We start from the raw sequence: 12,943 nt of genomic DNA on the forward strand, positions 1-12,943 counted from the left end.
TCATATTTTAAAATAATGAGGCACTCCGGAAGTGCTGATCTGAATTACAGTGAAGATCTTCAGCCATCAAGTCGAGAAATGATCAGCTACAGTGTTGCGTTAGATGAGGGAACTCCAACTTCAAGTCAGCCACATAGCTTGATGATTAGCAGTGGGCAAGTCACCTCAAACTGCTTTAAAACACCATTTGGAGGTCTTTAGAAGAAGGATATACAAATACAGTTTATATACTATCATTTAGATATATAGGGAAGAGATAAAACTAAGAAGGCAGAATTCCTCAAGACAGCATAGACAGCAAAAGAACATTTAAGTGGAAAAGGACAAAATTCATGCAGCACAAGCCTTACACAATATTTTTAATCATAAATTCTGTTTAGTAGGAATACCACTCAAGGAAGTAGGAAGATTTTTTTTTATCTCAAATACTGAGATCATCCATGCCTGAGGATTCAGGATTCTTCTACAGTGGAAAGAGATGTGACGTCAATGACTGCAACAGAGGAAATGAAAATTAAATACTTCAACTTAGCAAACAGAAGTTATTTCCACTACAGCACAATTGTTCTATAGTATTTTCCCAAATATGTAAATAAGGCAATCAGCTATTACGATTGCAGAATGGCCACCAAAAAATTATCCATCCATGTCACAGAAAGCAAGAGAAAGATGGTACCAGGTCTGAAACAACAAGAAGTTAGGAAAAAGAGCCACAAGAAATAAAAAGAACTGCCTCCAATGTTTACTGGAATGTTTGTAAAATGATCTTTTGATTGAGTTGAAGACTTTCACACTGGATTCCTATTCTTCCTTCAACAGTAGCAATTCTTCCTAGCCCTTCTGACTTCCTTGTTGGATTGATTGTCTTGGTAGGAGAAAAATCCAACTAAGAACATTATCCTCAACTAGTCAGAACTCATGGCTCTGCTTGGGTTTCTCCTGCTTGAGTGGACTAGAAGACCTCCAAGGTCCCTTCCAGCTTGATTCTAATTCTCAAAAGCTGATGCCTCCTAGTGTCAATTATTTCCCATAAGATGGATGGCTGCCTGCCTCTGGTGATATTTAGATTGGAGCAGCATCTTCAGCAATTGGTTTCCTACGTTTAATCCCATCCAATCTTCAGCTGCAGAAGTTTTCAAAATCTACCCCAGTGCCCAATAGCAATGGTTGCACTTGCTACCTCTTCAATCCCAGGCTTTACTAAACATTCACATTGCCCAACCCCTGTTGTACATACCGTATGTCACCAGTTTATTTTCCAAAGGACTGGAGCTGCTTTCTTCATTTTACCAAAAATAGCAGGAACCCACATAGGGTTCATTCTGTTTCTTTCAGCCCATTTCTTCAAACTATTTAGACCAATTGGTCTCCTCCTCCTGTCTTCTGCAGAATTGGCTAGACCACAAAATTTTATGTCATCTATGAATATGATAAGCATTATAAGAAATGTACAACATCCCAATTCTTAAGTTTGATATGAGAAACAATAAATTCATCTTATTTTTTTTTGAGTCTGATTTGTGAGTCAGCTATATATCCACGTCCTTGTCATGCCATCCATATATCCAGTTTGGTAATCAGCAAGTCATGTAGGAAAATCAGATTCTTCTTTCCCAATTCTTCTAACATCTTCTGTTTTATATAACTTTGCAACTTGGCAAGGTATACAAGACCTTTTTACCAATACAATTTAATGAAAATGGTAGACCTTTTCCATAATGATTTTATAAAGCTAAGGTCCTCGACCAATAAATTGAATCCTGGATATAGACTGGGCAACCATTTTACTGGGATGGTATGAGGTCCTCTGCCTTGAGCAGGGGGAGTTGGACTAGAACACCTATAAAGTCCCTTCCAGTTTATGATTCTATGTTCTAGGATAGGGCTTTTCAACCAATGGTACGGGTACCACCTGTAATACATTGGCACCTGGCAGGTGGTACACGACCATCCTAGAGAAGTGATAGCGGGGGAGGGGAAGGAGCTGAACCGGTGGTAGCACCGCACAAGCCTGAGAGAGACATGGCTGGAGCTGCAGGGCTGTCAGGGCTCAGCGGAAGCACCAGGATCAGTGCCAGGCTCCAGCTGGAGCTCAGCGCTGATCCTGGCGCTTCTGCTGAGCCCAGAAGAAGCGCCGATCAGCTGGAATGTTGCAGCATCTCCAGGTTCTTGTGATTTACATTCAGATGTTTGGCAACTGATTCATGTTTATTATTATTATTATTATTTATTATTTATTAGATTTCTATACCGCCCTATTCCCGAAGGACTCAGGGCGGTTTACAGGGCAAAATAAAAACAGTTAAAACAGTACAAAAATTAAGATAAAATTAAAAATTAAAATAAAATAAAATTAAAATTAAAATAGGATTAAATAACAATAGCCCAAATTTAAAATTTGAATTTAAAATTTAAAAATTTAAAAATTTAAAACCCCTCAGTCCAGGCCAGATAAATCAAACAGGTCCCGGTGAAACGAACGAAGGTCGGGGGCGGTCCGGAGTTCCACAGGCAGGTCGTTCCACAGGGCAGGCGTGCCCACAGAGAACGCCCTCCCCCTGGGGATCTCCCGCCTGCACTCACTGACTGGCGGCACCCTAAGGAGGCCCTCCCTGTGGGAGCGCACAGGACGATGGGAGATTGATGCTGGCAGCAGGTGCTCCCTAAGATAACCCGGACCCATGCCATTTAGGGCTTTATAGGTCATTACCAGCACCCTGAATCTCACCCAGAGGGCAACCAGAAGCCAATGCAGCTCACGGAGGAGAGGTGTTACATGGGAGTATCGGGAGACCCCCATCACAACTCGCGCGGCCTCATTCTGCACCAGCTGAAGCCTCTGAGTGGTCCTCAAGGGCAGCCCCATGTAGAGAGCATTGCAGTAGTCTAACTGGGAGGTCACGAGCGCATGAGTGACTGTGCGTAGGGCATCTCGGTCCAGATAGGGCCGCAACTGGCGCACCAGGCGAACCTGGGCAAAAGCCTCCCTAGTCACGGCTCCTATATGATCTTCCAAAGTGAGCCGTGAATCCAGGAGGACGCCCAAGTTGCGAGCCCTATCAACGAGGGGTAACACCTCACCCCCCATAGTTAAAGATGGACAAAACTGGTTCATCCGAGATGCCGGTATGCACAGGCAATGGGACATCACATCGAGGGCATCGCTGGGTTGGTTCGGGGTGGAAAGAAAAAGTTGGGTATCATCAGCCTACTGATGATACCCCACCCGGAAACCACGAATGAGCTCACCCAGTGGCTTCATATAGATGTTGAACAGGAGGGGGGAGAGGACCGACCCCTGAGGAACTCCACAAACGAGAGACCTCGGGGCCGACCTCTGCCCTCCTGTCACCACCGACTGCGAGCGGCCCAGGAGGTAGGAGGAGAACCACTGTAAAACAGTGCCCCCCACTCCCAACCCCCTGAGACACCGCAGTACGATACCATGGTCGATGGTATCAAAAGCTGCTGAGAGATCTAACAGGACTAGGACAGAGGAGCAACCCCTGTCCCGAGCCCGCAAGAGATCATTCACCAGCGCAGCCAATGCCGTCTCCGTGCTGTACCTGGGCCTAAAGCCCGATTGGTACGGGTCTAGATAATCAGTTTCCTCCAGGAACAAGGGAAGCTGGTGCGCCACCACGCTCTCAACAACCTTCGCTAAAAAGCGAAGGTTGGAGACTGGATGATAGTTATTTAAAATAGCCGGGTCCAGGGCAGGCTTCTTGAGGAGGGGCCTCACCACCGCCTCCTTTAAGGCTTCGGGGAAGATACCCTCCCTCAAAGAAGCAGTTATTACTGCCTGGAACCAGCCTCGTGCATACACCAGCCAGGAGGGGCGCGGGTCCAAAAAACACGTGGTGGAACTCAGTCTCCTCATGAACCTGTCCATTTCATCTGGGGTCACAGGATCAAATTCAGTCCAAATGGCATTCTCAAGACCGCTCAATTCCTCCCTGTCAGTCTCTGCCCAGTCAGAGTCCAAACCGGCCCGAATCTGAGCGATCTTGTCCACAAGATGATGACTAAACTCCTCGGCCCACCCCTGCAAGGGTTCCCCCCTCACCTCCTGATTAAGGAGGGAGCGGGTCACCCTAAACGGGGCAGCCGGGCGATTATCTGCAGATGCGATGAGGGCAGCAAAGTAGTTAGACTTCGCTGTCCTCATTGCCGCAAGGTAAAGCCTCGTAGCGGTTCTCAACCGCAATCGGTCAGATTCAGACCGGCTCAATCTCCAACTGCTCTCCAGACCCCGTCTCCAACGCTTCATCTCGCGGAGCTCCACAGAGAACCATGGGGCCCAACGCGATCTGCACCGGATCAGGGGCCGCAAGGGTACAACACGGTTGAGCGCCTCAGTGGCAGCCCTTTCCCAGGCATCCACCAAGGCATCGGCCGAGCTGTGAGTGGGGGAGATAGGTATAGACCCAAGTGCCGTCTGGAACCGTTCTGGATCCATCAGGCGCCTGGGGTAGAACCACCTGGTCGGTTCTGCAGCCCAGCAGCGAGGGGCGGCAAACCGGAAGACCAATCATAGGAGATGATGATCGGACCATGACAGGGGAGTAATCGTTGGCGAGCCCCCTCCCAGATCATCAAACCACTGTCCAGATAGAAAAACTAGGTCGAGAGTGTGACCCCCCCATGAGTCGGGCCCTGGATTATTTGGGTCAGGTCCATGGCCATCATGGAAGCCATGAACTCCCGAGCCAACTCTGACAACCCCCCCAGGGAAGGGAGGTTAAAGTCGCCCAGAACCATAAGTCTGGGAAACTCAACCACCAACCCTGAAAGGGCGTCGAGAAGCCCGGGCAGGGCCGGTGCTACACAGCTGGGCATCAGGTATGTAAGCAACAAGCCCAACTGAGCCCCAGGGCCACACCTCAGGAGGAGTGACTCACTCCCGCCCACCTGTACAACAGTGGTCTCCCGCGGACACAAGTCTCCCGAATAACCACCGCCACACCCCCGCCCCTGCCCTGAGCCCACGGCCAGTGAAGCACACAGAAACCTGGAGGGCAGAGCTCAGTCAGAGGGAGACCTCCCTCCAAGCCCAACCAGGTTTCCGTAATGCATGCCAGATCCGCGCGTTCCTCCTCGATCAAATCACAGATGAGGGGAGTTTTGTTCATAATGGATCTGGCATTAAAGTACACCAGCCTGAGCTCAGGGACCTGATCCCCCTCACCCCCGGATAGACAGGTACCAACCAGAGGGTTGGAGCACGCCACCGCTTGAAGACAGCGGGGGCGTGATCCCTGAAATTGATATGGCCCTCCGTGTAACCGCCTGCTGCCGTTTATGACGGTCACAGTGTCCCAGGGTCATGTGAAGTAACCAAAACCTGCTGCAACCACCCAGCAGACGGGTGGGTGGGGGAATAAAAACCAAACACCATCCCACCCCACCACCGCTGCCAATCCTCAACAGAAATGCTCACAACAATGAAAACCTCAGACAGGAGGAAGAGCATTGCCGGGCAGGCAGGCAGATGTCTTGCTCGGCTGTGGCCTGGGGGGCACTTTTTTCAGTGCCATTGTAACTTCAAACAGTCACTAAGTGAACTGTTGTAAGTCGAGGACTACCTGGCTGGCTCATAGTTTAGTCGTTATCCAGTAAGACTCTAGATCCCTCTCACAGTTACTACTGTTGAGTCAAGTACCACATATTGTACAGCTGTGCATTTGGTTTTTTCTTGCCTAAGTGTAAAACCTTAGATTTTTTGCCACTGAATTTCATTTTCTTGGATAGGGACCAGTATTCAAGTCTGTCTAGATCCTTTTGAATCTTGAGCCTATCTTCTAAAGTGTTGGCTATTCCTCATAGTTTAGTGTCATCTACAAATTTGATGAGTTCTCCTTCATCCCTTCATCTAAATCATTTATGAAGATGTTGAAGAGTATAGGGTCTAAGACAGAACTTTGGGGTACCTGCGGCATGTTTCCCTCCGCGTATACAGTATGTAGTACCATTGAGGACTATATGTTGAGCACGGTTGGCCAGCCAATTATGAATCAATCTACTGGTGATGCTGTTTTTTCTCTTACTAAAAAGCAGCTTATGTTTACTTTCTCAAATGCCTTACTGAAGTTAAAGTATAATATGTCCACAGCATTTTGCTGGTTCACTAATTAGTCATTTTGACAAAGAATGCAATATCTGTTTTTGACAAATTCACATTGGCTTATGGTAATAGCTTTGTTTGTTTCCAGGTATTTGCAGATCTGTTGATTATCTTTTCCAGGATCTTCCCAGTCACTGATGTCAGGCTGATTGGTCTATATTTTTCTGGTTCCATTTTTTCCCCTTTGTTAAAGATTGGAAGTACATCAGCTAATAATAATAATAATAATAATAATAATAATAATAATAATAATAATAATAATAATAATAATAATAATAATAATAATAATAATAATAATAATAATAATATACTTTTAAAGGCAGTGATGAGGAAAAAAGTTACTAAAGTTAATAAAAGAGTATACAGCATGTATGAACTAATTTAGGATAATATGGACTTCAGCACACAGAAGCATAAATGATTTTTTAAAATGTTAGAAGTTCTTTGTTTCTTCAGAAACAAGCATAGTTATTCTACTAAATTGTTATATACATGATCTTGTTGATTAACCTAAGTGGAAGGAGGGGGAATATTTTCAAGTAATTTAACATTTAGTTCTCCAAGAAATAATTTGAAATTCAATTTATTCAATATATTTCTGACATGGATGGTCAAGTAGGAGATCCTTTAGATTGCAGGATGTAATCTATTACTAGATTGTATGGATCTCTTATTACCTTGACTTCCTAGCAAATGTGTCAACTTTTGGGCTGGGACGTGTTTCAGGTCTGAAGGTCAAAAGGTGTTTCAAGGCATTCCCAAGGCATAAATATTCTTTCTGCAACTCCCTAAACCAAAAGCACATTTAGTTAGAATGCCCCTGCCAGCAAGCTTTCTGCCCATGCATGCTACTATCGTTTACATCAGTGGTCTTCAAACGTGGCCCTTTTATGACTTGTGGACTTCAACTCCCAGAATTCCTCAGCCAGCGTGCCACAAGTCATAAAAGGGCCAAGTTTGAAGACTCTTGGTTTACATAATAATTTTAAATGAATGATCTTGCATTAATGTCAAGCAATGTATTTCACCGTGAAGAGATTTTGGCATAGTTCCAGATTTTATTTTCTTATTTTTAGAACTTCTGTATTTTGAAGCAATTCTTTCAACTACATTTAGGGATAACTCAGCCTTTGATATATGAAAAAATGAACAGTTTAGTTGATTGCAGGAATTTGGTGAATGGAGCAACATATTCAACAAAACAATGAGATTTTTTTAGAGAAGAGAGCAAAATGTAGGCTGGACTCTCTTATCATTGGCTAGTAAACAATTGTACCCAACTATTGTAGGGGAATGGTTCTGCATCAAGCTACCTGGCTCCAGTCTAGGCTTTGTTTTGTTCAATGCATTTATAAATGACCTGAATTAAGAGGCTAGAAAATATGAATATCAAATTTGCAAAAGAGACAAAAGATAACAAACATCTGGGAGGACAGTCTCCAATTTCAAAAGGATCTTGATGAGTCAGAACATTGGGTAAAAACCAGCAAGATGAATATCAACAAGGATAAAGACAGTTTTACATTTAAGTGGGGAAAAAAAATCAAAGTTATGAGTATAGGATGGAGGGACCCTTACTGTGCATCAATAGATGGAAAAATGATTTGGAGGATCACAAGCAGAATAGGAGCCAACCATTTGATGCAGCTGCCAAATAAAAATGAAAACAACAAAAACAGCAAAAGCAAATGTGGTCCTAAGTTGCATCATCACAAGTATATGTCAAAATTAAGACAAGTCATTGTTTCAGAATATTCCGTGTTGAATAGACTGTACCTGGAATGTTATGTCTAGTTTGGTGCACTGCATTTTAGGATGAACTGGAGCACTCTTAAGGAAAGCAATAAGATTGCAAGAGGCCACCAAATTGGCAGCACTGGGTATATTTAGCTTGGGAAAGAAAAGACCATTGAGATGTAAGATAGGCCTATATGTATCTGAACTACCAAAATGTCAAAGAAAGGGCAGAATTGTTCCCAAAGACACAACAAAGACTTTATAGGTTTAAATTATGAGGAAGCTGATTTTGCTGGAACATCAGGAAGCAATTTTTAACAGTAAGAGCTGTTCAACAATGGAACAGTTTGCCTTCAGAGGTAATAGATTTTCCTTTGCTGGATTTATTTTAAGAAGAATTGGACTGGTATGTGTGTGGGATGGTTCAATAGTAGATTCCTGCACTGGAGGAAGAAAGAGGTTGGACTAGTAATCTTCAAGATCTTGTTCAGTCTTTTCATTCTATAATTGTGTGATTCTAATATATATACAGAGGGGAGAGAGAGAGAGAGAGAGAGAGATGGTCCTTGATTTACAACGGTTCATTTAGTGATCATTCAAAGTTACAATGACACTGAAAAAAGTGACTTATGACCAGGGCTTTTTTTCTCATAGAACGCTCAGAACGGAGTTCCGGCACCTTTTTTGAATGGAACCTTGTAGCATAGGCAAGGTGGGTTGTATGACATGTGTGAGTTCCGGCACCTTTTTCTTTTACAAAAAAAGCACTGCTTATGACCATTTTTCACATGTATGACTGTTGCAGCCTCTTCATGGTCACATGATCAAAATTCAGATGTTTGGCAACTGACTCATAGTTATGACCGTTGCAGTGTCCCAGGGTCATGTGATCACCTTTTGTGACCTTCTAACAAGCAAAATCAATGCAGAAGCCGCATTCAATTAACCCTGTTCCTAACTTAACAACTCCAGCGATTTACTTAGCAACTGTGAGAAGAAAAGTTATAAAATGGGGCAAAACTCATTTAATAAATGTTTCACTTAGCAATAAGGATCTGCTTCAAAGTAAAACCAAATTTCATAACAAGGTTTAAAATGAAGGTGGTGGCAGAAGGGCAGATTGTTTATGCAGCCCAGATACATTAACAATAAGACTAAATGAAACTTTGACTTCAGAAATGAAGATCATGGTAGGAATGATGAGATTGGGATAGAAGATTAAGAACTGAGCTGGAGCAAAGAACTAGAAAGTTGGAAGAGCAAGGATTTTTTTTGGAATTAGGATAAGAGGATGGAACATAAATTACAAGCAATTCCTTCCTGACTCTCCTGGTTCCACCAAAGCTTTCCAAATATCCCTACTCAAACAAGACATAATCTGGAAAAAGCAAAGAAGCCATGGAAATCTTTTCCTTAAAAGCTATAATGAAAGAATCCTAGGTCAATCATTTCCTGTAAATTGAAGGTAAATCTCTCAGTCACTTTCTCCTTCTCTTCTGGAATTTCTGGTATTTGGAAAAAAAAAACATTAGTAAAAATATCTCTTTCCATAAGCCTCCAAAATACTAATCACTAATTAATATTCAAAAGGAACAGATTCAATTTTGATCACTTTGTAAACTATCTTGCTTTTTGTCAGTCTAGAATTTCTTTCAGTTGGCCTCATATACAGTAATTTTCATTTGTTTTGTTTCAGATGATGACGATGTTGTTCTAATTATATCGGGTTTGAGTCTTGTTCACCACCCAGAATTCCATCTGGTAGATGGGCAGCCATATAACTTTATAAAACAAACAAGCAAACAAACAGATGCAATGAATAAAGACTGGAGTTTTATCTGAAGCTGATGTCTAAACTCTACCATGAGTGTCATAATGTTCAACACATGCTAGGAAGCACTGTAAGCCCAATTTCCTGAAAACAACATCATAGTGTTTATGAGAAAGATAACAAATATATGTGCAGGTAAGGAAACAGACATGAGCACCACCACCAAGAGTCGGACACAACTGGACATGGGAAACTTTTATCTTTTTTTTTAAGACCCACAATTGCCTGGAAAGCTGTCAATGAAAGTTTCCAAGTGAATTCAAAAAGTCCAAACTAGTTAGAAATTAAATCAGGGGGACGTCACATATCCCCCCCCCCAAATATTGTCAGGTCAAATGTTCCATGGTTATAATTTTTAAAGTTGAAATGAATGAATCTCAGCTGAGCTTGCCAGAGGTAATATTTGAAGTAAGCAAAGCAATCGGAGAGTTCGCCTTTTTCAGTAACACCACCAGAATGTTTCTCTCACCAAAATTACAGACTTGAAAGCAGTCTTCTGAATCCTTCTCTCTTATGGAATCCGAGGGGACTGAGGTTCTTTCATAAATATAATCATGCCATGTGACGTTTTGCCCAACCCAATTTTCATTTCAGGCCTGGCTGCCTGCCTACACACAAGCAACCTGGCTGCCTGCCTACACACAAGCAACAGGGACTCTCTCTTTGTATGAATCCAGATCCTCGGCCTGCTGTTCCTTTTTCACTCTGCAGACCTTGCCACCATGCTCCCATCTTCTGGCCTCAGCTGGCTTGGAGATATGCTTGGATTCATTCGATCTCTTGCCAAGTTGTATTGCTTTTTATTGCACTGCATTTCAATCTCTCATCAGTCCCTTCTGTGCAAATGCTTCAGCACATCTGCTAAAATGATCATTTGTGTTCTTTGAGGTGACACTGTTTTTCTCCTAAATGCTGATTGACAGGTCACTGCTGAGTGAATAGCCATTATTCATGTTGTTAAAAATAATTCTTTTTCTTTGCCTTCAATATCTTCGGTCTCATCTCTTCCTCAATTTGGAAACTGCAGAAGCATTGCCAAGAAGAGAATAGCAATATAACTGTGAGGCCCAAGGATTGTTGCATTCAGTAGCAACCTGGAGAACTGAACCAGAGGCTTAGTATGTATTCAGAGTGTGTGTTTATGTATGTGTGTGTGTGTGTATGTGTATCTATGAGTGTTTGTATATATATATATGTATGTGTGTATACATATACATATACACACACACACACATATATATGCATGCACACACACACATACACACATGGTGGGGTGGCTTAGTGGTAAAGACACAGGGCTTGTTGGCTGGGTTCAAGACCTGAGTGCCACATGAAGAGCCTTGGTGGAGCAGTGGGCTAATGCCTCCTTAAGTAACACCAGCTGCCTGCAATTAGTGCAGGTTTGCATCCCACCAGGCTCAAGGTTGACTCAGCCTTCCATCCTTCCGAGGTAGGTAAAATGAGGACCCAGATTGTTGGGGGCAATTAAGCTGACTTTGTAATAATGCCACTTGGGGGGGGCGAAAGCCCTAATAAGCACGCATATACATAGAATGAAGGCTATTGCTAAGCACATTGTGCTTTAGATTGTAAGCTGCCCTGAGTCTTCGGAGAAGGGTGGGATATAAATGGGATTAAAAAAAGCTCCTATCCTCACCTCAGTTCCTGCCAACCTAGCAGTTCAAAAGCATGCAAATGTAAGTAGATAAATAGGTACCACCAGTGGTGAGATTCAAATATGTATACAACCAGAAGTCCATTCTGGGCCTGGGCAACAAAAAATTAACTACTGGTTCTGCAAAAGTGGTGCAAACTGGCTGAATCCCACCACTGGGTACCACTTTGGTGGGAAAGTAACAGTACTCCATGACGTCATGCTGGCCACATGGCCATGGTCAGGGCTTTTTTTCCTCATAGAACGCCTAGAACAGAGTTCCGGCACCTTTTTTGGATGGAACCTTGTAGGGTAGGCAAGGTGGGTTGTATGACATGTGTGAGTTCCGGTACCTTTTTCTTTTACAAAGAAAGCACTGGCCATGGTAATGTTTTCAGACAGCGCTGGCTTAATGGCCTTGAAACAGAGATGAGCACTGCCCCTAAAGTCAGCAACACCTAGCAAACAGGGACTCCTTTACCTTTTACACACACACACACACACACACACACACACACACACACACTACATGCTAAACTTCTGTTTAGTTCTCTAGGGTGCTACTGAAGGTAGCAATCCTTGCATCTCGCAGGTATATTGCTAATGAATAGCAAGGAGAATGTGAATGTCTATACATGCATGCATGCATGCGTATATGTATACATACATGTGTATATGTATACATATATGTATATGTAGACATAGACATATGGAGAGAGAAAAAAAAAAAAGAGAGAGAGAGAGAGAGAGAGAGAGAGAGAGAGAGAGAGAGAGAGAGAGAGAGAGAGAGAGGGAGAGAGAGAGATTCCCAAACATCATGGTATGATTGCAGAGCTGGCTGAAAAACAGAGCAAAGTAAGCAGCTGTCTAGGATGCCACATTTCCTCTGCCACCCAGTTTGTTCTGCCCTAGATTGAATCATGTATTAAGCAGAAGAGGCTTAATGGCCTTGAAACATGGTTTCTGTGGACTGTCAGCCAGGTCAGGGTCATTCATCATCCAACCCTCATGGGATTTGCCTGGTTTCTATGACCTAGCCAATTGTGGCTTATTCAACAATCCATGCTGAAACTAATTCTGGCTTAGCACATTATTAAAACGCAGCTAATAAAATGCCCAGACAAGTTGAGCATTGGGTGGATGCCACAAACAGAAGCAGTAAAGATGGAAAATGTATTAGGCTGTAATGTATTATATTACAAAAACTGACCTTGAATTTACTGAAATCATTCAAGCAGCACAGACTGAATGTGTAGGGTTTTTCCCTCAGTTCTATGCTCAGTGTTGTTTTTTTTCTCTTCCTGCTCTTCCTGGATTAGAAGCCACAGATTACTTTTGGAATTGGCTCACATTCTATTCTGATTCTTTGGAAAGATATATTTCAGTCTAGCAAGCAGCTATTGTTACTGATGCAGCTCTCAGTGCTACCCTTAATTTGGTTCCTTTGCAATTTGCTTATACTGAGAATGGCCAAGGAGGGGTGCAACATTGGAGGGTCATGGTCTAAGGCCTCCCTCCAGCTCTGAATTACTCCTGCTCCGATGCACGGCACAGGTTCTGGATTTGGATTCTGTTGTACTTTTCCTAACTATCACCT

The sequence above is a fragment of the Vipera berus genome (genome assembly GCF_964194415.1).
Source record: "Vipera berus genome assembly, chromosome: 1".
Lineage (NCBI taxonomy): Eukaryota > Metazoa > Chordata > Lepidosauria > Squamata > Viperidae > Vipera > Vipera berus.